This window comes from Ischnura elegans, chromosome 1 (genome assembly GCF_921293095.1).
Source record: "Ischnura elegans chromosome 1, ioIscEleg1.1, whole genome shotgun sequence".
Classification (NCBI taxonomy): Eukaryota; Metazoa; Arthropoda; class Insecta; order Odonata; family Coenagrionidae; genus Ischnura; species Ischnura elegans.
This window is the reverse complement of record NC_060246.1, coordinates 93,614,713-93,640,984: the sequence shown is the minus strand read 5'-3', so window position 1 is coordinate 93,640,984 and position 26,272 is coordinate 93,614,713. Positions and strand designations below refer to the sequence as shown.

Genomic DNA, 26,272 nt, shown 5'->3' with positions numbered 1-26,272 from the left:
AAACACAGTATAGATTCAGAGATCACAGTCCTCACTTCTATCAAAGAAATAAATACTATCAATACTACTAGAGACTGCTTAGAGGAGTAGTTCAAACTTATAAAAGTAGGTATTAACCTCCCTTAAATTAATTACCCTAGATATACCTCTGACTTTTCCATCACTCAATGAGACCATACGCACACAACTTACCTATAGAAACCATATTATCAATAAAGAGTAATTTTAAAGAGGCAGGCATGAGTTATTTATTCATAAGTGGCGTAGATATTTTGTACCTTCCACCTTCCCCTCATTGGGAATTCCCTTGTACAACTGGTAAATCCTGTAGAAAATTTATCAAGAACTGATGAGACGTGCATAGTTCTTATTCATAGATCTCCTGTTTGCTAGAAAAATGGATATAATGCAACATCGTGATCTGCAGAAGGCACTCAACTTTCTTGATTAAAACACCTGGGTTATCCAGGGTAATGAGATAAATCGAGCTGAATGATAACATTTAAAAGATAAAAACACATCAGCTTGAGCACCAAATTAAACACCTAAATGTTATTTCCATCTAGGCCGTGTAAGTTAGGCTTACGATGGCTTTACGTTACGAGATTACGATTTATTTAAAACAAATAGATGTGGTGGGAGGAACAACAAGTGAGTGAATATAGGAGGCAGTGACGTAGCCATGATTATGAAATGGGGAGGGTTCACCGGAGGTTTCGGGGCCCTTCTGGGGTGTGTATAAACCACCCCAGGGCTAAGGGGGGGTCCGTGGGTCTTATCCTGGAAAAGTTTGGGTTTTTTGATGATGAAAACGTGATTTCGAGGACTCAAAGACAGCAATTTTATATATTGAGGCCATCTTACTCGTTTTTGGCGCCTCTTTAAAAGGCTCAAAGGGGGGGAGAGTTGTAACCCAAAACTTCTCCCGTCGCTACGGCACTGATAGGAGGGCTATCACACTTCGTCAGCCTCCTCCTCGTTGCAAGGGGATTATCCAAAACGGGACACACGGTATTCGGTTAGTTAAGTAGTGAGAAACCATCTTCTCATTATTTTCACCTTAACAAACAGCATAAAAAAAACTCTCGAACTTATACAACGTGAGAGGTCTTATACACGAATCTCCCAATTCCTGCTCAAGGGTTTTAAAGCTCTCTCAAACATCTAAAAAAAACTCTACAGATAGCGCTCCACCCTACATAATCCGTTTACTCGGTCGTGACTTCATGGAATCGACTTAGCATGATGAAAATAAAAAAAAACTTTATAACCACACAAATTTACTACCGTACGACCTAGGTTTCAAAAAATTATGATCAACCCTAATCATAAAACCTTAAAAGATTAGAATTAGATAGATTTAAAAATAAATTTATGCTTAGGCATCGCACAATGCACCTGAACGCAGCGACTACCATCCAGACGTTGTGAGTCAGGATCACAATAGCTTTAAGTTCGGAGAACACTACTACTCATCAAAAACAAATAGGAGAAGAGTAGATGGGGGAGTAATGAGAACGGAATAAAGGAGGGCCATCATACTCCGTCAGCCGCTCTCGAGCGAGGCTCGTTGAGTGCGGGGAAACGCGAGAGGCACGAATGGGGATGGAGGGTCTGGGCGGGGGGAAGAGAAGGCGCCGGGGGTCGGGTCGTTGGGAAGGGGGGAGGGCGGTCGGGGTGGCGTCGGCGGGTGGGTGAGGTCGTCGGCTGCTCCCGGATCCACTCGGCTCTGCCCGCGGCGTCGTCGCTCTGGAGAGAGAGAGGGGGGGTCGGTGGTTCCCACTGCTGCCTCTGCTGTTCAGAGTACGGCACGGAATAGGCAGCGGCGACAGTCGTGGACGTAGCGAGGTCGGGACTGGAGGCTCCCGCGCCTAAAAAAAATAACCGGTGCTTCCGAAGACCTATTATCGCAACGAGAGTGTTAACTCGCGCAGAAAAAAAAATATCGGATTTTTTTTATCGACCACAACACATTTTTTTTGCTTTGAAATTTTGTGTTATTTACATAAACTCAAAAAATAATCTTGTGATTTTCGCCGTGGATAGTGAATCGAGTGTGTGGACGGTGCATTATACATACTTACATATATTTCGTTCGCTCCGTTGGAAAGTGACGCACGAGTGGACTCGCGTCATGTAATCAGCGTGAAAGCGTGGAGAGTGATATGAGATGGGGCATTAAGCATCGCGCCATACGAAATCAGTGGCAGCCGGCCGCCGGAGATCCCGCTGCGGATGCCCCGGAATTTGGAGACGCTCTGTTTTGATTCTGAGAGAGAGAGGAGAAGGATTTATCCAGCACTCCCTTCGTTGAAAGTTCTTGTTGTCAAAACACTCTCCACATCCAATCCAAGGTTATCTCTGTGAGGAAGCCAAAATCCAAGAACCTACAGGAATTAGTGTTGGAAAGTGGGGGAGAATTTGTGTTTGTGTTTCCGCAAGAGGAAGAGGGGAGATTCCGCCGAATAAAAAAAAGGTGCGATGGTCAGTGGAACATAAAAAAAGGACCGTGTGTTTTTTTTAAACCAGAGGTGTAGTAGTTGCTTCCCCTCTCCCGGTGACTTCCTGCTTTCCTCGCCGGCCTCTCTCTCTCCAACGTCAAACCGCCGGGTCAGATAAAATACAGCACCCACCCACACGTATGCCCCTGCCGGCGCCGACGAATGCGGCACGTGATATGGTTTGAGTGGATAAGGGAAAAAAAAGGAACGTAAAAAGTTAATAAGAGAAAGTTTTTTTTGCTCTGTCGTAAGGGGAAAAAGGCATTCTTCCTCATTTTCCATCTCCTTCTGTTCCAATAGGATTTCCAACTTGCCCATCCTCCTCGAACCCCTAAACAATCATCGTCCGATCCCTTTTTGTCCCGCAATAAAAAAGGGTATGGACTGAGAGAATCCGATGCCAAGGAGCGGAGGCGATAGCAGTTCTCGTGGGGACGAGGGAAGGAGCGATCTCAATCGTATTTATACACCCTTTATCGCTACATGTCCATCTCTCTCTCTCTTCCTCCCTTGCCCTCTCCCGAGGAAACGTAAATAAATTCCTACGGAGAATCCCCCGAAACGATCCGAAAAAAAACTACCACCCTCCTCCGCGAATCAGTGAAAAAAAAATCTGTTTTTTTTTCTCCCTTTTTTTATTTCGTACCGACTGGAGAATAAACAAAGGCAACGAGAGATACCAAAGAGTGAGTGAGAGAGGAATAGTGGGGGACAGGTCGGCGACGAAGACTTCTTAGCAGTAAAAAAAGGGAGTGGGGTACGTTGTCGTATAAAAAAAATAAAGTGGAGAGAGAGAGACGGAGAAAAACAAGTGAGGGTTGAAGTCGTGCGTCATGTTACCCTTCCCCATGTTCGAGCAGTGAGCACGAGAGAAAGAAGGAGGGGGGGGGGGAGTGTAAAAACACAACGGGTGCGTGCGTGCGTGTGCGACCGGTTGCCCCTTGCGTCGCAGACGACAACGACCAAGTGGAGAGAGTGACGCGCTGCATGGTAGAGAGAGAGAATCACAAAAAATAAAAGAGGAAGGAATTAAAGAAGAAAATTGAAGTCCCATAGTTGCTTCGCGAGAGGGGCAGTGAGTGTACCGTGTAGGCACGAACGTAAGTGAGACTCGGCTCGACTACATACATCAGCATACATATTTCTATGTTTGTTTTTGCTATCGAGTGCGTGACGTCGCGTACATATACATCTGTGCATAATTGTACCTACCATTCGTTGAGACGCCTCTTTCCTTCGAACATTTTTCGGAGACACTCATACATAGGGAGTTTGCTGAAAATATCGGGTTAAAAAAATAATAAGATATCAGAGAAGGAGCTCAAAATATTCATTGTCTACTGAGTCCTGGATTCACAAAAAGGAAGAAGACGAGTAGTGAAAGACCTCGAATTCATCCCGTAGCCGCTAGTTCACCGCAGCCGGTGAGAGAAAGGGAGGCGGATACCTCACTCATGTGCGTGATTATTTAATGGAGATTTAATTTAGATAATTTAGGTGGTGATTTAATTTTAAATAATTTTTACTGCCGATTATTTTTAACCTCACACTCACCTTACCACTACATAAGATTTTTTCAGAGGCTACGAGAGGGGCATTATCAAAATTAAGTCCGTGTCCCACATTAACAGTAATTTATGCCAACTTACGAGATCAAGGGCAGTTTTTCATTGGCCGACTGATTATTTCATCACAGAAATAGCCGGTTCAGTATCAAAGGAAGAAAAACTCAAGCGGTACTGCAATTGTTGCTCAATACTTTATTTCTAAGTATCTCTAGTAATTCCATACAGAGTTCTTCCATTATAGCGATAAACATAAGTTCTGTAAGCTTAAAACAGATTCGAACAACTTTACGGCCAAACATTTGCCCAATCACAACTCGTACAGTTTCTTGGGATTTTACGCATTGATATCAATATTGCAGGCCCAATCCTTTACACTTGTTGAGTGATCTGCCAACACCTTACCATAACATCTCTTTTAACCCTCCATTCGCCTGCTTCCCTTTGAGCGATCTGTCTCACACAACTCTGCCTAATCTCGGCCACTTTTCCACTGTCCTCATCACCTCGGTCATCATTCCTCAAGCCCCATAACCCCCCAACACCGAGTAAACGTCTCCTTTTAAAGCCGAACAGTTATATCATTCCACCCGCAGCGAGTCCATCATAAAATTTTCACACCCTCCGCTCGGAAAGACTTTTGTATACGTATCCTCTCGCAGCTCGCCAGTCTTCGCTCGGCACTGTTAAGGAGAAAAAAGAGACGGATGATAGAATAAGTACTGCGAGAAAGTGGGAGGCGAGGATTATAGAGAGCTGGGAGGTCCTTCAAGACTCATTCCGGCAATTAGAAGCCGCATGCGAGTCTCTTGAGTGAGCGGAAACGCAGAGAGGAGGGCTCATTCCGGGCTCGGGCTCGGAGTGGCGGCGCGGTAAGCAGGAACACTCGGGACCCGAGACGACGAAGACGATAGCGTAAGACATTTAGTCGGAGGAACGCGGTCGTGGGAGTCGGCCGCCCGAGTGACGCCTACACGACAAGGAGTATAAAAGAAAACTTACATATATATTCATATTATAAAAAGGACTGCCGACACACACACGAGATCTTTGTGCGTGGAAACGTGAAAGAAGTCGAGGCTCCGCGGCTCTTTTTTTTTAACGTGTAGGTATAGTGAATGCGAGTGTCATTATATATGTACATGCGTGTGCGTGCTAATGCGTGAGTGTGTTGTACGACGCAAGACGGAGACGGTGGTTCGAACAAAAGGGTTCGGGGGATGTGAATTATGAATGCGGAGGGGTGAGGAGAGGAAGGGTTTTTGACGGGCGGGGGAAGAGAAAACGGAAGTGAAGCATTGAAGGAGGGCGGGAGGGATTTCTTTTTTCTCTTCGTCGAGCGGTTAAGTAGCCGGTCAGGGGAGAGAAGGAGATTAGAAGAGGACAGCATTATTATCGAAAGGGTAGCTAAAGCTCCCAATAGTGCAGGCAGCTGGTCACCTAGAGGAAAGAAAGTGGGATAAGATAGAAATTGTATGTGAGGCTACTTTGCGATCACAAAAATATAACATCGATTTGCGATCAAAAACATATATCACGAGAGAGTGTAAGAGAAGAAATTTGAGATAAATAACGTTATATTTCTGTGAAGAAATACGGAATTTTTCTCAGGAGAGCTTAAGTTTTACCCTATTTTCTGTAAAGGAAGTGAAAATTTTCCCCAAAAACTGCAGAAATCTCCCGAGACATCCATTAAACCTTTACAATTCGCTTTTCCCAATTTTCTAAACCAACCAAGTAGTGACATATTTCCCCGAAAACTGCAAGTATCGCCTGGGATATCCATTAAAACTATATAATTTGCGCACGATAAACAGCCAACAACGTTGTTACCTCCATCTGGAATAAGTGCTCACAAATTATTCTCACGAAAGAGAGGATAGGAAACACAAGAAGAAGAAGAAAGAATATTTGTGCACCCCCCTGGGAAATGACCCATCTCGAGTGAATTTGAAAGGAAAAAAAAGTAGATCGCATTGCGATTCCAGTTTGTTTTTTTTTCTCCTCCATCCCTCGTAACCCTTCCTCTTCCTCCCCCCATCAGGAAGCAAATCGCTTTCCGAGTGAACGCGCGCAGGTGCCCCTAAACGCACGCATTAATAGCCGGGCAAAGCGCTAGCGGAGGGCGTGACGTGTGGTGAAGTTCCTCGCCGGCCGTGAGGTGGATCCCACAAGGAGCAGGAGGTATAGGGATGATGATGGTGTTGGTGTCGGTGTTGGTGATCTCGAAGAGGAGCTGGTGCAACGTGGCATAGTGGAGGGGCTGGGACCCCGGACTGGTGGAGGAGGAGGTGGGGTGACGGTGGAGGAGGTGGCCCGAGAAGGAATTGCTCGCCTCCGGTGGAGGAGGAGGAGAGGACTGGTGGAGGCGGAGGAGAGTGGGTAAGTAGATTCGTATTCATGGCGTCATCTCCCTCAAAAACGCATCCTTCCCGGCTAACCCTACCCCCGCATACCTACCCATCCCCGCTCGTACGCGCCGGAGCGCTTATGTAGTCCCCCGCGACTCCCTGCATATTTTATTCGATTTCGGCGTCTTCCCCTTTGACTAGCGCACATTCACACACGCATGCATGACGAGGAGGGATGCGTGTGGTTGTGTGCCCATTCCGCGTGCGCACGACGCATTAGGGATAGCGAGAATTGATCGGGAAATCACGAGCGGATTCACGCGATTCACCCCTGTGTCTTCTGTGGATCGATTTTTAAAGCAATGCATCCCTATCACCCGAAATAGATGGATATGCACTACAATCTTGTGGTAAGATGACATAACCCTAAGGCGAAAATGGAGAAGTGGAATATTTAGGGCAAAGGATTGAAAGAGATATTGAAATCAGACTAATTCCTGCTAATCTCTCATTAGATCTCCATGCAATCCGTCATCATTTCAATCATTTTCTGTATCTTTACGGCATAAAATGTTCAATTCAGTTTTTCCATACATAGCCATATTAATGAATTACAATATATTAATGTACTCAACACTTTTCAGGTAGGGTAGTAGCAGCTTGAAGAGAAATATATGTCAGAAAGACAAATATATTAAAACAGAGGGAGAAATGTTTGTCGAAACATGGGAATTAAAATATTGAGAGCGATGTTGATCTTGGGTACGACTCCTTACTTTATAAGCCATTGGTCCTTATCATACAAAATTGATGAATGTTCATAGCACTCACATAGCGGGGTGGTCAAGCTTTGGCCTATTTGAGTATCTCAGGTTTAATATGTTTGATGCTTCAGAGCACCCGCAAACGAAATTATTTGTACTGCGAGGTGGACGAGAGAAAATAACCGGTTCAAATACCTTGAATTTACTTTCTTCACTCATCCTTGGTTCAATCATGATTGAGCTCTACCCTCGCCTATTCACCCCAACCGTCTGGTTGAAGCACTCAGCGAATGAGTGACAGGGAACTCTTGAGGGTGGGCACTGGGATCTTAGAGAGAGGGAGAGAGAGAGAGAGACAGAGAGGGAATAAAAGAAGTTGATCCCGGATACGTCTAGCCTTTCATTCATCCGGGCATTGCGAAATAAAGACGACAATTATGTCCCCCTCGAGCAGAGGACGAAAAAAAAGTCACTGAGTGCTCGCGCGCAAGTGTTGGAGGAATGACGTCACTTTCTTACCGCGACAAGGAAATTATATACGAGAAAAAAGAACCACTAAAAGACACGAAAGAGAGATGTACAGAGTGTTTCATGAGGAATCTGTATTACTTCAGGAGGTGTAGGGGAGGCAATAGAAGTATTTTTCGTCCTTAAAAACGGTGTCGCAACTCCTTGGTTGCTAAGGCAACGCAAACAGTTTTTGGACGTGCTTTGGAGTTATCATGAAAATAATTGATAGGTTGAGAAGCCAAGGGATACAAGTGATTTTTTTTCTCAACGGAGTTAGGTAAAGTTAATTGTTAGAATAAACACACAAAAACTTGGTTGCCAAGGGATACGAGTGAGTCTCTGTTTTGTGCTGACATCGAGTGCAAAGTCAAAAACACTACTAATCATCTGGTTGGTCTCGTTTGTTATTTAAAGCTAATTTCTGTATCTAACTCTGTGCAGAAAAAATAAATCACTTGTACCCCTTGGTTTCTCACCCACTCAATTAATATTTGAGCTTAATTAAATGAGAGCCTTTGAGCGAGTATCCAAAATACGATTGCGCAATCTCAGATTGAGATTGTTTCGGATAATAATAATCGCACATTATCGTCCGACCTTAATTATTTAATGCTCGTAAAAATCCAAAGTATTAAATAAAATGTGGAAAAGGCCGGATACTCAAGAAAAATAGTTTTCAAGATAACATCCAAAAAAATATTTGCATGGCCATAGCTCAGTAACTAAAGAGTTGCAATCAAACCAAAAGCGGATCCAGGACTTTTTTCTTGGGGGTCACGAGGGGCTGGCAGGCAAACTCTCTTATCATATTTGGATTAAAAACTACATTCAACAATATCTCTACGAAATATATTCTTAACTTTAGTATAAAATTTATAAATAAGTAAATATTTATAATTTTGATATTAAAGGATTCACAAAGTCAAGCCTGAAGTTATCAGTTATAAAATATGCAATTTATTAATATTTGTGTATAAAATCTCGTCTATTTTTAAGCGTCTGCCTATGCCTATGTTTATGGGCAAAAAATGCTTAAAATTTTCTTCCCTATCACCTCCATAAGTATTGCAGGTCCTTCCCGAAACACCATGTATATATTCGGAAACGGCCAAAAACAGGAAAGAAGGGAGACATCACTATCACCCCCCAGGTGCTATCTTTTCATTCCCCACCTTCCATTTCGGAATACACGCACGCACTCTCATCTAAATGCATGTATGTACATACACGCACACACATCCAATATCCTTAATAAAACGATGGAGAAGAGCAGATACGGTGTGCGAGCGGTATGAGAGAGAGAGGAAAAGAGGGAGATGCTCCCTCCCTTTTGAAATTACCGCTCCCGCGTGGCCTCCGCCGACGCTTCTGCTCCCTTCCTCCCTTTTTCTTATTCTCCCGAGGCGCACCCGGGAATGATGATTATCAATCCAAATTCCTTATCGTACCCCTCTCCCATTTACCTTTTCTTCTTCCCTTCTCTCTCTCTCAACCTCCATATGAGGGTACTCGCATAGTGAGGAGGTAGAGGTAAAGGCAGAGATCAATGGTATGGTATTTGGAGGAGTCCAACGACAGCCGAGGTAATTTGCGTCATGAGGGAAGGGTATGGAAGGAAGGGTGGAGAGAAACCCGGCGTCGGCATTAGCCTTATCTTAACGAAAGGCGCCATGGGGACCACGGCTCAACGTCCCATCCGACGGAGCTTGAAATGTCCTCCACACTACATTCAAGCGGGGATCGGGCAGTGTGGAATTATTCTCTGCCACCGCTGGGATTTGAACCCGAGCCCACCGGGTGGGAGGTCAAAACTCCCTAGGTAGAGATCGAGATGGAGGTGGCGGCAGAGGTAGTATCGCATAGTAAAGAAGTTTACACAAGCAGCTTTCCAACAGCCTCGATCACGAGCAAGTCTTGCGCTCAGAGGCATGAAGAATAAAGGTTATCTGGTTACTAGTAACATGAATACGATGTTAAGCGATAGTAGTGATGATAGTGACGACATGTCGTCAGCATGTAAATGGTGGCTGATTTCTACCTTAACTAATCGCGAATTCAGTGCTCATCCCATAAATCAAGTGTGACAAAATCTGGGAGAATATCACCATCTGTATTTGCAACTAAAGGAACACTCAGACAAATTTCAGGAATACATGAGGATGTTACCTGAAACGGGCCTTGAACGCACCAATCACGGATAAACATCCCGATACACCTCGTGACACACCGCTCGAAAAGACAAACTCGTTTGCCTTCGAAAGCGATCTCGCGCGATTTCCCAGTGAACCGTGCGGTACACCTCTACCTCTACCGGCTCACTATGCGCGCGCCCGTAACACTTTGCATTTGTGTTACCTTGAGGTACCCCAACCTCTACCTTCACCTCCACCTCTTAGCTCCTGACTATGCGAGTACTCTAAACTCATCCCCACTGCAGTAAGCAAAGGGCTACGTGTATTTCCAAAAGAATAAGAAAAAAACTCCGACGAAGAAAAGGAGAATAACTGAACGAAAGGAAGGCGAAGATGTACGTGAGTGCGCCGCACATTTTCGTGGAAGAAAAGATGAGAATAGAGGAAAAAGCAGCGATGAGACAGGTGAGAGGTTCGAGGGAAAGGAAGAGAGAGAGAAATATGTAAGACCCATTGCGGAGTCTAGAGGGCACGAGGTGCGGTCTAGGGAGAGAGAGTAAGAGAGAGAAAGAGGTGATATGTGTGAGATATGGTCCATAAAATGCCGCGCCGTTTGCCGGAAAATGTTTGTCATAATACGCCAAGGCTTTAAAAGGGGGACAAAACGGCTATTCCTTCCCATTCATCCCTTCCACGTGTCACAACAAAGGAGTCCCGCAGAGCACCGTCTCCCTAGCCGCCTCTTCCGAGCCCAAAGAACAGGAGGATTGATCGCCCTTGTTAAATAAAAATGGATGATGATGCGATAGTTATGCCTCCAACCCAACCAACTATAACCAACCCTTATCGGCCATTCCACCGCTTAGTTAGCTTCCTGCGGGACATTACATCACACGGAGGCTAACCCCGTTCGCATTTAACCCGCTATATCGATCGAGAATTTCAACGTCCCAAGAATTTCAATCCGTCCTCGCTGTCAAAACGAGGATGGGAGTTTCATTAAAGCGAGCGGAGCGGGGCGAGTCGCGTTTTCCACTCCCAGACGTCGAACCGGCTTATTTCGCGTGGGAGCGAGCCATAATGGACACAGAGAGTGTGAGAGAGCATTTTGAGCACTACATCTGCTTACATCCGCTGGCTGGTGCTGCTCGCTGCTCGTGCGGGATTGAAATTGGCTTACTTGAGCTGCCGTGAATTTTGCATTCCGGCCGTTTGCCAGACATCGTTGACCGGGATTGCATCGGCGTATCACTTTATCATGAGTCTAGACTGTGCACTCGCCTTGTCGTGTAACGGCGACGGAAAATTCTCCCTTAATTAGACGTTTTTTCTTCTTTCCTCTGTCTCTCTCCCCATCTTCAACAACTCCCTCGGTCCCAGAGCGTTGTGTTACGCGTTAAATATGCACATCCCCACTTTCGTGGAGGCGCGCTGGTAATTTATTAGATAACTTCTTTCACAATTACTTCCAGAGCCCATACGGGGGTTTAGCGAGACGGTAACCGTTCTTTAAGAATTTTTCTTGGAAGAGATGTAACAGCCAGTGAATCATTAAATAGCCCACACTATTTTTATTGGACTCATTATTTTAATAGGAGAAGTCCATTTTATACACATCATTTATAATTTTACATACATTTGGATAATTCTCTGTAATAAATCTGATTCAGCGGCTATTTTCCGTTTTCCGATCATATGCGAGTTAAGGAAATACATGTCACGCACCTTCAGGATAGTCGATGGAACAAGTGATGCAACTTCACTCAGTGACAATGTGTTTATAATTGACCACTCTAAATTGTGAGGACCATTCTCTTGTATTTAAAGATATTTACCGTATGCATCAGTCATATTCATCAATCATATCCGTAAATTTTATGTAGAGCGTGAACTTTGATACATTGCCCGTGTTTGTCTATAAGGATTATGGTATCATAATAGATCCAATGCCTCACATAATCGAAACTGCATCAGTAGTATGTACAAGTAATAAAAATTTTATGGTTAGATCATAAACTAAACCATTATTTATAAAATGCCAATGATATTAAATGATTACAGATGAAAACAATATCTCATACGATCACAATTTGGTAATTAACTTAGAAATACGTAGTAAAATATATGTTATGCCTTTCTGCTTCTTAGAGGTAGAGTTACACTTTAATTTTCTTTGTCCTTTAACCATAATGGCAATCTAACTGGACTATTCTTAGTGCGTAAACTACTCTGACGGTTAAGATCAAAAATCCAAAATATATCTTCGACATTCCGTTTCTGTTATCATTTCGGTTGGAAGAAAAATAAATCAATATATTGATTGCGCATGATGACAAAAAATGTGGAAACGCCATTCTCATTCCAAGAGTCAGACAGCTCAAACACCCGTAACACTTGTGACATCGGAAAGCCGTGCCGTCACTCTTACCGGGCGATGCATTGTGGATAAAAAAAAAACAAAAACGAAACACTTTCGGCCAGTTTTATCGACTCCATCGGGTGGAAATGCGATAACAATTGTAACGTTTGTTAACCGCGGCGACAACAACTTCTAAATAAAGGGTTCAGCTCCAAGCCAATTCCCTGGCTCACTCATCTCTCACTTCTCTATCTTTCTCTCGATTTCCGATTTAAAACTTTTGATTTAAAAAAAATAACTCATCAAGCATCCACCGCGCAAATACAACCAATTGAACTTGAGCGAAACGCCAGACCATCCATCCATTGTCCTCTTCCAAAGGCAGGAAAAGTGAAAAATAAAAATATAAAAAAATTAATAAGAACGCGAACTGAATATGCTTTATTTTTTTCCTCTGAATAGCTCAATGCGAAAAAATGAAGCAATGAAATGGACGATGAAGTTATAGTACAAAAGAGCAGCGATAAAGGGCGGATGGGATGAATGTGGTTGTGAGAGATAATGAGAAATGATGATGGGGATGAGTTTCGATGGAGGGGTCGAAAAATGAATGTAAACTCGTAGAAATAAGAGTTGCAACTTTTTGCAACAGTTTGTTGACAAAAGAGCACTTGTGCCAGTCAAAAATAAAGCAAATGAAGTGAAAGCAAAGGAAAGACGAAGAAAGAAGGACAATCAGAGTAAAACATCATTTGATAGAAACCACTAATTTTAAATTATCCATGTTTTAATTCATTGAAAGACCCCTAGTATTGTAATGCAATGAGGTACTTCAGCCTTTACCCGGTGTATTTGTAAATAAATTTTAAAGTAAAAATCACTGGCAATTTTCCCGTTTATTTTTTTTTCTTTACTCGACCGGTTTTAATTATGATGATTGTTAAACTGTCGTGTATAGAAAATTAAACTATTTGTGGAATATTCAGGAAATGCTAACAGTTGTTGACAAAATCCCTTTAAGGCTTTTAAATTTCAATATTAACATGAGCAGTATAACGTTTAACAGGTGATGACATTAAAAGATATAAAAAAATACGTAGAAACATCTTAAAACAATAGCACGTTGAGCAGAACTCACTTATATTTCGAGCTATAAATTATTTTACCCAGTTATTGATACCTAAAAATTGGAACAATGTAATTCAAAAACAAATATTTGACGAAATCAAGAGAGTGGCGAGAATACCTATTCAACATTGACAGAAAATTTCGTGTAGATGCATCTGTCTCGAGCTGAGGTTGCCCGTGGCAACAAATCGAGACGCAGAATTTTTGCATACTGAGCGAACCACGCTTAAAGCAAGGCGAAAGAAAATAAAAACACGACGGAATGCACGTGCTGGCGAGAGGAACGAAAAGTGAGAGGATGGTGATTTACGAGTTTATGCCCAACGCAACAATCGCAGCACCAAGGGAGCACGCACGGCACAAAAATGAAGGGTATATACGTGAGTCAGGGAGGACGCTTTTGGACCTCAACAACGAGAACGGAGAAGGGAAGGGAGAGCAGGTTGGACGAAGATGCGGATTGAGAATGAAACAAAGCGCGGAAAAGGGTGAGTTTAAACCGATGAAAAGGGAGGGAGACAAATGACAGGGGTGGGATTCCAGAGCATGGCGAAGAGGGAAGAGAGTGGAAAGTCGTGAGCGATATAGAGAAGACGGGAGTGAGGGCGGGACAAGGGGGAGTGGTCAACCGGTGTGTAATTTGGGAGGAAGGGAAAAATAGCTGGCTGGCCAGTTTCCTTTTTTTTAACCCTCCATGTGATTCGGTGGCGTACACGGTCTGTTCCTAGTATTAGTGGCGGGACGGGAAGTTTCCTCCGTCAGAGATGGGTGGAGTACCTACACACAAAAAATTCAGCTCGGAGAGCGGAGCAGTTCAACGAGCAATCAACGCCCTCTCTTGCTTTACGGGTAGAAAATGGGTGAGTCCTGCAGGGAGGGGGGTGGAGGAAGGGACTGTAGTCGGTGGGAAAGAGAACAAACGACCCTTGGAGTAGTATTAGTAGTAGTTGTAGCTCATAGCAGGTGGAATGGGCTGGAAGGAGAGAGAGGGAGAGACAGTAAAGACAATATAATAGAGGAGGAGACGGAGATGAAGTGGGTGAAAAAGGGAAATGATATATATTATAATGATACTCATGGTTCCAAAAGCATTTTGGATTTTTGCATGCATCATTAAAAATCTTTCACCCACCTCATGGAATTCAATGAGATCCCAAATTAACGAAAAACAAATTAAAATCATAGGGTGAAGCGCAATATTCAGTAATAAATAAAAATTACTCTATTGAAGATCCATAAAGAAATGGATAGTTGAAACTATCACCATAGGCAAAAGCATTAGGAAGCAAGGATGGAAATTGGTTGAGCCTTAAGGAGGAATTGGATGGAGGAAGGAGAGTAGTAGACAGGAGAACAAACGACCCTTGGATAAGTAGAATTATTAGACCATAGCAGGTGGAAGGTGAGAGACAGTAAAGAGCATATAATGGAGGAGAAGACAAAGATGAAATGCGGGTCAAAAAAAGAAATGGTACAAGAAAAGATAATTCCCTAATGCTCTTAATATATGCCAGTTTAATTTGTACATATTAATCAGAAACCTTGTACGCAGGCGGTGTAAATGAAAGTGACCCAGAAATAACTAGAAACTTAAAAATATGACAACTTGCAGTCTAGAATTTAGTTTAGAAGAGATCAACGATCGTAGTAATGTTCCACACTAATTTATTCGCTCTGCCGGTTTCAGCGTTTTGAAGTCATTCTCTAGACTTGTCTGAATAAAGAGTAGCTAGCACGGTATTATTGGTATCGTGTTATATTTATCTATTTATTTATTTCCACAACTCCGAAAACAGCACTCTTCGGCCCTTACATTGGGGTTTATGATAACATTAAAGAAACGCGCACAAACACCCATGCCCTGGATAAGGGTAACTTATCCAGTTGGGACTCGAACTCACGACCTTCGGATTGGCGGGCGAGGACTCCACCTAGCCGCTACCGAGGCCAGCAGGTTGACATGCAAAGGGTTTAAATTTCGCCACACAATTTTTCTCCACACTGTTTACAAATCAATGATGTTAGTATATTTAAAATGCATAGGAAGAAAGATACTTGGACTGTTACAGAAACAAAAAATTTAAGGGAACTAAGAGGTGGCAAAGATCGGGTCCGGAATGTTTACTCCGTAGGGATCATTGGTGCAAATAAAACTGAGCTCGCTGAGCGGTTCATCGAGAAATCAACGCTAACTCTACCAGTAGAAAATAGGTGACCCTTGAAGAAAGAATTTGTAGAGGGAAGAACAGTAGTAGGTAGGCAGGAGAACAAAAGACTCTAAGAGCAGCATTATCTGTCGCGGGAAGCGCATAGCAGGTGGAAGGACTGAAGTGAGAAAGAGAAACGGTGAGGAGAATTTAATGGAGGAGGGAACGAAGATGAAGTGGGCGAAAAAAGGGGTTTGTTTTTTTTAATGATACGTTTATGGTTCAAAAAACGTTCAGTTGAATTTTTACTTGCATCATTAAAAACCTTGCTCACAGGCTATAGAACTGAATGAGATTCGGACATAAGCAGAAAAGTATTAAAATCTTAGAGTAAATGGCAATTATTCTACTACAATTTCATAAAGATATAGATACTTGAAACCATCATGATAGTAAAAAAATTAAGGAAATCAGAGAAAGGAAAGGCTGGAAAAAAAGATGGGAGTATTGCAAAAAAAACTGAGCCCACTGTGCAGTTCGATGAGAAACTCAAGTTTGCAAACAAGCAGCGAGAGATGAGCGTAGAAAATGATCGAGCCTTTTCGAAGCCAGTGGCGGGATAAAGAACAGTGGTAGGTTGGCAGGAAAATAAACGACTCTGGGAGTAGTATTAGCAGTAGTGGAAAGCTCATAGCAGGTGGGAGAACTGAGGAGAGAAGGAGGAGGGGGACAGTGAAGAGGATATAATGGAGGAGGGGACGTAGATGAAGTGGGGAAATAAAGGGAGAAAGGCAAAAGAATTGGACAAGAGAGAAAGAGAGAGAAAGGCGAGAAGGGGTAAAATATTATCTGTAGCACGGGATTATAAACAAACCATCCAAGTCATTACTCTGTTGAAGATACATAGAGAAGTAGATGCTTGAAACTATCACTACAGTCAAAAATTTAGGGAAAGCAGGGTAGAGGAAGAGCTAGGAACAGGAAGATTCTTTCGCAGGATGGCAGGATAGCAATACAGAATTGAGCTGATAGAATAGTTCGACGAGAAACTCAGGTTCGCAAACATACAACGAGGTATGCATGCCTAATTTATAAAAGTATTCTACCGATTAAGGTAGATTTTGATGGATCACTTAAGAAACGTTTTGCCTCCCTCCCCTTCCTTCATTTACTTACTTTCAAACGACTATGGAAGTAGTATTAGCAGTAGTGGAAAGCTCATAGCAGGTGGGAGGACTGAGAGGAGAAGGAGGAGGGGGACAGAGAAGAGGATATAATGGAGGAGGGGACGTAGATGAAGTGGGGAAATAAAGGGAGAAAGACAAAAGAATTGGACAAGAGAGAAAGAGAGAGAAAAGCGAGGAGGGGTAAAATATTTTCGGTTGTCCGGGATTATAAAAGAGCGCGGATTGTTGGAGGGAGGGGATGGTGAGCAGAGGAAGGTGCGAGGAAGGGGACCGTCCCGCCATTACTTACTGCTTTATTGTCATGCCATGGGGAGGAGAATAAGTACGGCTGAGAGTGGCACAAGTGCCTTCTTGTGGAGGACGCCAAAAAAAAGGTGGGAGAGAGATGGACTGCATATGCATATCACAATACCCTCACTCGCCGTGGGAACCCGGAATTCTTCACGTCCGGGACTGCAACTAAAGAAGGATGTACAGTGAAGACCGGCGAGTTGCCGCTCCCGAAGTATGGCATACCAGGAGCGGAGTTTAGAATTTTATGTTAGGGGGGACAGCTATTCTGCTGAGGGTTTAGGTGTAATGGAATTACCCCAGTGAAACTGGGGGGGTCCGCGGGGCATTCCCCTGGAAAATTTGTTTAAGTTAGCCTCTGAAAACAGCATTTTAAATACCTACTTACTATGTAACAATAAAATTTCTTTAAAATTTTGATTTTTTTTCTTTTCATTGCTCTTGAATGTGCAGATTTCGTACTTTTTTCGGACAAATTACCATTAAGTTGGGGCTCCCTCTGGCCCCTCCGCCGATGTGGTATACCGACCGGATGATGATCGTACAAGGCAAGTGAGAGCCAAGTCGTACCAAACAGTAACGGCATACTATAAACACATACTCCGCAGAAAAAAATCTAGTGTTTTCATTCGTGGTCGCCGGACTTCGGATGTACGATCAAAAATGAGCAGGAGATGAATATCTCACAGAAGAAAATTTGGCACAAAATCATGGTCAAAAGTATGTTCCATTATGAGATTCTAAGATATAGTATTAAAATAGTTTTTCAATTTTTAAATCCTTGTCTTAAAATGAACCACACAAAAACTAACAAAATCGTAGCAGAATTTTTCATACTTAATGCATTGTTTTACTTACCTACTTACTTAATTTGAACTGCATACTGATTTTTAAATTTCGATTTTGCCACACTGTGATGAATGATTGTTTGATATAATATAGATTATTATGATTATCGGAAGTAATTTTCCGTCCCAAACCGGCAGTGTTTTTATTTTAATGGTTTTACTGCAAGGTGGAGAATGGAATACGAATGAAACATAGAATGCAATTTTCACTAGGAATATATGTAAACGGTATCAAAATTAAATCATTAGATTTAATAAATTGAGTGATTTTTCAAATGTGTTTTAGTTTACAAGATAACATTCATTTTGGGCACGCATTTTAACACCCATCAGTATTGAAGCATACTTGGTAGACATTTTCCTTTCCTAAATAAACAATTACTTTCTTAATTTACGCAAAATTTGTTTATTAAACTCATCGATGAGTTCAATATTTTCTCTTTAACAAAAGAGGAATTTTGTTTCGACGGATAACGTAAATGAATGGCTGAAAAGCGTGCAAAGACAGTAAACGGCCAGGACGACTCTAGAGACATCTATGACAGGCTGGAAGGCCGGTAATCAGACTCTCACATGCAGCAGCACCCTCTCACGACGAAGATTTAGTATTTATATTCGTGGTCGCACCACCGCCAGGGGATGATGCAGCAAGGGGCGTGGACGTGCAAGGCAGTTTTGCGGACGCATTCGAACCAGAGAGGCAGTTAAAAAGAATTTGTCATCGGCGCGCTGACATCAGCGGGTTAGAAGTACGTGTTTTTCGAGGGCGGGATGGAAAATAAGAGGAGCAGAATGCAGCCAGACCCCCAAGGCTAGCACATATTTCTCGCTTCTCCATTACGTCGTTTTTTATTTTTGTCAAAAGTGTAAATGGGTTGGGTGGGTTGAGAGCAGCTTCGTCCACCCGCGGCGTCTGGCTCGCTCGCTCCCTCACTCAAAGCGTGAGCCTTCTTTTTCCTTTTCCTTTTGTTCGGTCCACAAATGTGGGCCTGCGTGCGAGACTGTTGGGGTCCCCCCCCCTGCTAGAGAGTGACGCGCGGGAAGCGGAGGGAGGAGAGCGTGTGGCAGGGACAACGGCTGCTGATGCTGCTGCTGCTCCCTCCGCCGATGTTTTTTCATCCGCCCCGGATCACCCTATTTCCTCCCTCCCTCCTATTTGCTAACTTCCATCTCACTAACAACCCCTTTAATTATCACCCATAATCTTTCGTTTTTTTTTTTAATTTTTACGTTTCGCGAGGGTGTTTTATCCCATTGCTTGCTCCACTGCGTACCCTGACTCGAACCAAATGTACTGGCACGCCAATGTTCTGCGTGAAAAAACGACAATATTTGACATGGACTGAAAATTGAAGTATTAATCGACGATAAGGTAGGAAATTCACTCACATCATTCTCAAATTTACATTATATATCACCCGTACAACTTCAACTCTTTTTAATTTTCAAGATGCCTTATTATTATCTCCTCAATTGATCCGCTGCGGGTCCTATGACTCGAACCAAATGTACTCGTATTGGATCTACGCGACAAACAAATACATATCCATGGGCAAGTTCTAACAACACACATCTCAAATTCGGCCGGTTTGAGACAGGTATCTTAAACAAAGCGCAATAACATTAAAAAATAAAATACAAGCAAAAAATCTTTGCTTTGCTAATGAATGCTGCTTTTTCAATTTTATGAACTTTTGGTTTTTAATTTCAGTGCGCAAGTAACAAATATTAATCGTTTTTTTTTTTGCTCTCCTGAAAATCTGCTATTTTTGAGATACGTGTTGTTAGAACTTAGCCATCGATATTTGAAAACGACTGAAATTTTACATTTTTGTAGACCGATAAGCAAGATAACTCATTTATATCATCCTTAACGTCCCGTTAACTATCACCCATACTCCTTCAACCTTATTATATTAGCAAGTTTCACGCTTTTCCCGGCGAATGGCAGTAATGAATTCTTACCGGGCTCTACACTGGGTGAGTGACTTTAATGCTATCGCCAATTCGTTTAACAATGGAAGCGATAAATATAAGAATGGGGAGGAGTAACTTAAACCGTGAATCAGGCTATACTTTCAATGGCTCTTGGAATATAATCTCCAAAGGAATACGAATGGATAGAGCGAGGCCAACGGTCAGCGGCCGAAGTTCAACGGTCAACAATACTCCAGTCCAACGATGAGAGTGCGACCAATCCCACACCACCAGCGTCAGCATAAAAATTGAGGACTGTCTACAGTCTACAATGAAATTTGCCTTGAGGATGGGTGACGAGTCGGGATCCAATTCGCCGGCAGCACTAAAGTCACACACCTGCTAGTGCTGAGCCCGAGAAGAGTTCATTAATCTTTTTTTTTTACTTTTTTTTTCTACGCGATGGCGTTTCATCCCATTCCTTTTTTAATTGCTTGTCCTGACTCGAACAAAATGTAATCGCAGGACTTGGTATCCTCGTCGAAAACAGTAAGGATTTGAAACCAGCGAGGATTTGTGATTAATAAATTGACGAGTCAGGTTATTCGCTTACATAATCTTCACTTTCCCATTAATTGCCAACCATTCACCTTCTACCTTTACTTTTCACGACGACGAGGATTTTATTCCTCGCCCCATTACTTTCCCGGTGTCCGACCGAATGTTCTCGAATACCAATAGATCTACGTAATGGCAAAAATATGCATTACAAATCCACCGAATTTTGAGGTCTCAATTAACTGATGAGCGCAATCATAATACTTACTCGTGTGCAATAAGATCTACGTAAAAACACGAAATCGACCGAAATATGTGGGTTTCGACATATCGATGATATATTTTTTTTCCTTATTTGAATATCAATTTAAATATCTCTCATTACTTTTAAGCTCTGTATTTTTATTCTCGCCATAATGTTTTCGTTTAAACCTTGCTTCAATGCTTGTTTGGACTCAAACCCAATGCAATGGTGCATGTACCACTGAGTGAAAGTCAAAATAATGCGAAATCCATGGTAATATTTAATTTTAATCAATTAAAAATGCAAATAGTATTCTTCCGTGTTGCTCATATTTTCTTTTACTATCTTCTCTTTAACTTTTTCTCTTTCATCCGTGATTGTATATTTTCCGTTGCTTGTTCCATTGCTCGGACTAGACCAAGCACACTTAAAAACTATTCTATCTTCATGAAAATATGCCTGTGATCCACTAAAATTGGAGTGGTTAGCTAATTTATAAACCAGGTTATTTACCTCTGTCTCGCTCATCGCTATTATCGTTAATCACCACCCTCCAATCAGCCATTATATTTTTTCCGCCAATACGTTTCCATCCCTCACTTGCGGACTCGTTCTAAACGCACTCGTATACCCATATATCATTGGATAGGAGTAAAAAAAAGTTTAAAATCGACTGAAGTTTGTGAAACAGCTTGATAAGTCTGACGGCTGTGAAAATATTTCAGAGTAAAGGACCATTAATGTCGAGAGGTTAAAAAAATACAGGAAAGGGAATATGGAATTATTGTGGCAGTGACTAGTATCCAAAAATCCGTTTTAAAGTTTGACATTAAAGGTTTGTGTTTATGATGAAATATGAATCTCGGTGCTCACTGCATTAATGACAACGTAATGGCTGTATAGCGTGTTGGTGGAGTGTGAATCTCGATACCGGAGTGCTTCACTCTCGCCGATGCCATAGAATTTACAAAATCAACAAGCATATGAGAACAAAATAATTTGTACCAACTATTTGCGTGGTAGGAGAACAATTATATCACAAAATAATGAAACTGTCGAAAGAAGCCCTTCCTATTTAAGGGATAAATAAAAAACAGCAGGCTAATTCGAATTGGTTTAACGCACTCCACAAAAAATATTTCATCTACACTGTCGAAATCGAAGAAATTTTGAGAATTAAAAGTAAGTTCTGCAGGACTCTTGAAAGAAGATAATGTAATAAATATAAACTGAAGTTTTTATAAGAATTGAAATGTAGCATTTGTTTTTTGAGAATGAATCCTCAAAAACATTCCAAAAAGAAGTCTCGAAAACATTTCACCTTCACCACTTGACTTCAATTATAAATAAATTTAATGGGGCATAATTTTTATCCCTATATCACACTGATACCGTTAATGAGAGAGCATTTGCAGTTGGATGAAATATGAGTCTTCCTAGTCATGATTCAAGACTTGAAATTGGACATAGATTACCATTCAATTTCTCACGTCTAGGATAAATTTTCCGCTGATATTTTCATTAAAATATATCTTATTCAGTACCCAACTTCATATTAGAATATTTTTAATTATGGGCAAGCGTAATGTAATTGTTAAATGATAAAACAATTATTATATTTGTATTTAAAATGAAAATAGGTTTTAACGAATAAAGGAAATTATTTTTGGAAATGTGCTTTAACTACAAATAAATTCACAGGGCATTATTTCTAAAGCGCATACTTCATGCTACAACACAAATGGAGAGACCTGTGCATATTCCAATCCCGTGAGAATATTATGACAGAAAACATTTCTCATTCGGCGGCGTATGTTATTTATTTGTGACAAGAGTCATCACCCCACCAGTATCGTGGATATTCTGCAGTTTGGGGGAGGAAAATGCGTTGCTACGTCCCATAGGCGTAGTTAAATTCAGATCAATTGACAGATGATGGCTTTGAGAAATGTATTGATTATTTTTTAATGCTCCAGGATCTCGCTCAAACATCTGATACCATAGTTTTGAAGCCATGACAATCGGAACAACGTGCAGTACAGGTCGTAAAAATATATACGGCTCAATCTCTTGTTCAGCATTAAAATTACCCGAAGTGATGGAGAAAAAAAATAAGCCCGAAGGGAGGAAATTTTTAAAGAGATTTTAACAGGTTGAGCTTGCATTGTGATACGATGTTTTCAATTATTTTGGTGTTTAACGCACCCCGAGGGAATTTTTAATCCAGAGATGTTAACTTCCGTTTTGAGTGATCGTAAAAACCCAGATTTGAATTAATATTTTCTCTTTCACAAGAGCTCTAACATAACATTACTATTAATTTGCAACTTCAATGTGATGTACCCATAAAATATCGTCAATATTGAACGGTAATTTGTGACTATCGTGGAATATTTTAATATAATGACCTACATATAACCTTCCCGCTCACTGAAGGCAAGAGCTGAAATATGCAAAGTCGTGTTCATATAAAATCATCGTGAGCATTTATTTTGACATGGGTAATTATACGCTTAGTCCCCGATATACCATACCGTCAACTTAATATATTATTTATACTATAATTTACGCGATAAGGATATAAGGATAATTTAAAAAATATGAGAATAGCTTGACTTCTACGATAATGAATGAAAAGTGTAATAATTGTGCGTGATGAACAAAGATATCGTACTGCTCACTTATTCTATTTAAACACTTTATAGCATATGTTTTGATTGTTACATAATTATCATCAGGTCCAGTACCTGATGATGATTGCAATATATTTGTTTATCATTCGATTGCGGAAAAAGTTGACTTAATGTAGAATTGTATATAACGTTACTCGAAGAGTTTAAGACCACACGGGAGTACCCACCATAAAGGAAAGCTTAATTTAACTGAACATATAATAGTCAGAAAAAACATACATTATTTTTCACCATTGCGCTTCACATATATTAATTTATTTTATTTATTTAATAATTTTTCAATCCCGAAAACAGCCTTAACATCAGTGGGATAGAACATATAGACGATAACCGACATCCATGGCCTGGATAGAGGTAATCTACCCAGGCGGGACTCGAACCCGTGGCCTTCAGCTTGGCAGGCAAATTGTATCAGAATTGTACCAGACGGTCATCATACAACTGGGTATGATGGGGCTGAGGCACAAAATGAAAATATTTTTATTAGTGAAATGATTATCACCAAAATCTTACCCCTGATTGAAGGGATGGAGAAATAAATACGCCGTAGGCACTGAGCTTGCACCGAAAAAAAACCCTCTTCAACTGAAACCCTTGTGCAACTTAGGGGATGAAATAATAAAACGCACGGTTCCCAGAAAGAGTCGTCAAAAACACGCACGCACATAATCCCCACCTTGACGATCCTGTCGGGCAAGGGGAGCCAAACGAATGGTCGAGATGATAGAATAAGTGATGGTTAATGAGACTTTGGGAAAATACAGAAAGAGACCGATTGGGGCAACGCCTGCCATTGTCTGCCTCCATCCCTATCACGCCCTTTCCATCACAAACCACGATAAACCTACCCATCATGCAGTGCACGCACGTTCAGCTGAGCAATCGCTCGTCATAAATCAGTGAACTGCCTCACTCCCCATTTTCCCTTACCCTTCCCATTTTTTCTCTCTTCCTTCCTTTCTAACCTGCAGTTTTCCACTACGTCGCCTGTAACCAGAGATGGGAATAAACGGATCACAATCATTTAAGTTAACGATAACGATTATATTTTTGATGATGATTACTTTCGGTCTTTATATTTTCAAAAATGTAACATATCTGTGTAACTGACTCTTTCTCGTCTGACAGAAATGTTACTACTTTCCCTAAACTAATGCAGTGCCCACGTGCAATAGTCAGAAACGTGTAGAAGCTTAAAATCCACATTTACTATACTTCTGCTTCCCTAGGTAATTATTTGATAAGTTTATTCATTACTATTTAATGAAAAATGCAGGGAAAACGACAGTTTCTCGATATTTAACCTCTTTGTAAATTTTGTAACTATTTTATTGAAAAATGACTATAGCTATTTTTGCAATTGCAACCAATCCAATTGTCTTTATTCAGACACACAATTATCTTTCCTCCTCAAGTCGCCTAATGGCACCAAATTGCCAATATTAATAAATTATTGTTTACGAATCCAATTCTAAATTGAAATAGTTGCTTAATTGAATCGCCTACCAATTTTTATTTTGGAACTAGTCTGATATATCAAGTATTGGCAGAACATATTACACGAATCTAATTGATATAAAAGAGGAACGCCTCATTAGCGTTTTTTGATAAAGATTTTTACCTGGTTATGCCGTGAATTTTTTTAAGCCATGATTAATTCCATTTACTTTTTGCCGTTCCTTTACCCATCCGTACCCGTAATACACATCAGCATGACTGAGCAGACGCAGCTCGCTGCAACCCTCTTTCCCCCCCACGGATGGCGTCACCACGAATCCAAAAGGGCGGAGGGGGGGGGGTTAGCCGAACGGAAAGGGGTTGGGGGAATGAACGAAAGTCGCCCTGGAATAAAAAAAAAGGGACACGGGAATTACGGGCGATTAAGGTGGGTTGGCTGGGGGAGGTGGGCGAGCTGAATTGCGGATGACAGGTAAGTCAGGGGCTGGTGTCGAAAAAATAAAAAAATAAACCTATCCCCGGAGATGAGTCCATTTAAGTCGATTATAATGGCATATCCCCGCTTTCGAAGGCTCCACCCAGCTGCTTCTTTCCCTCAACTGCGGTTCTGAAAACACTCCCTATCTCTTTTCGCCACCTTCAAATAATTTTCGCTTTTGAACCGGCGTACCCGACTTCTTAATATCATCCGACTGAAAGCGGAAGCGAAGTCAGCGAAGCAAGACCACACGGCATTCGTATCTCGGCCCAACCTCTTCACCTTGGCAACCGTATAAAGGGACCCGCCTCTTGACGATCCACGCGTAAACATTTCGCCCGACGTCTTCACCGGAGCCTCCCTCAAGTCACCTCGATATCTTTCATCACTGAACAAAAAGGAAAGGAAAGAAAGGAATAAAATGAAAAGTAAAAATTTGCCTAGACTTCAGCATAACGATTTGAACTTTCTATGGACGACATATTTTTACGATTACCACGGAGGATGAAGAAGTTGAGGAAGACGGAGAGAAAGTAGAAGAAGGAATAATTAGGCACGATGGGTGAGGAGAGGAAACTTCCAGCGGAGATTCAAAGGCGGCATGGGAACTATATAGAGCGAGATCAAACGAGTAGAGTTCTCTGAATGCCGTTTCGGAATGAAAAATATAAGAGAAGTTAGGGAGAGGAAAAACATAACAGGACAAATGGGTATAAGAAATTTGAATTGGTCTTATTGTGAATAAAAGAGGGAAATTAAATATCGAAATGAAGATAGGCCTGGATGTTCCGTGTAAGCCCATGTTAAACTGTAAAAGTTCTTCTTAAATAATAAATTTGGATATAAAATCGAGAGGAATAATAATGCTCCCTCATTCTTCGTTTTAGCATAAAATTTCAGTTATGCGAAAATGAATCAAATGAAACCCTCTTCTACCGAAACTTCTCCAAATGTCATGATATAAATCGGTCAAAGCAGGACGTTGTCATTGATGGGTGATATCTAGAGCCGTCTCTGGTTTAATAACCTCCAAGAGATAAGCCGCTAAAACCGATCGATGACGAATATGTGAAAAGATGAAAAGTCCCAATTCAAGTCATGTACCTGTCATCCGCAATTCAGCTCAATACTTGCTTCAATT

The 26,272-nt window shown here is 41.6% G+C and overlaps 1 protein-coding gene across 1 annotated transcript in view; it reads left to right on the top strand.

Annotated features, from left to right (window-relative positions):
* The first annotated feature begins 5,390 nt into the window (after positions 1-5,390).
* Positions 5,391-26,272, top strand: part of LOC124166423 — a 319,149-nt gene continuing 298,267 nt past the window's right edge. Inside the window, exon 1 of the mRNA XM_046543958.1 lies at positions 5,391-6,448. The gene's annotated coding sequence lies outside the window, so the exon portion shown is untranslated. The remainder of the gene's footprint in view (positions 6,449-26,272) is intronic.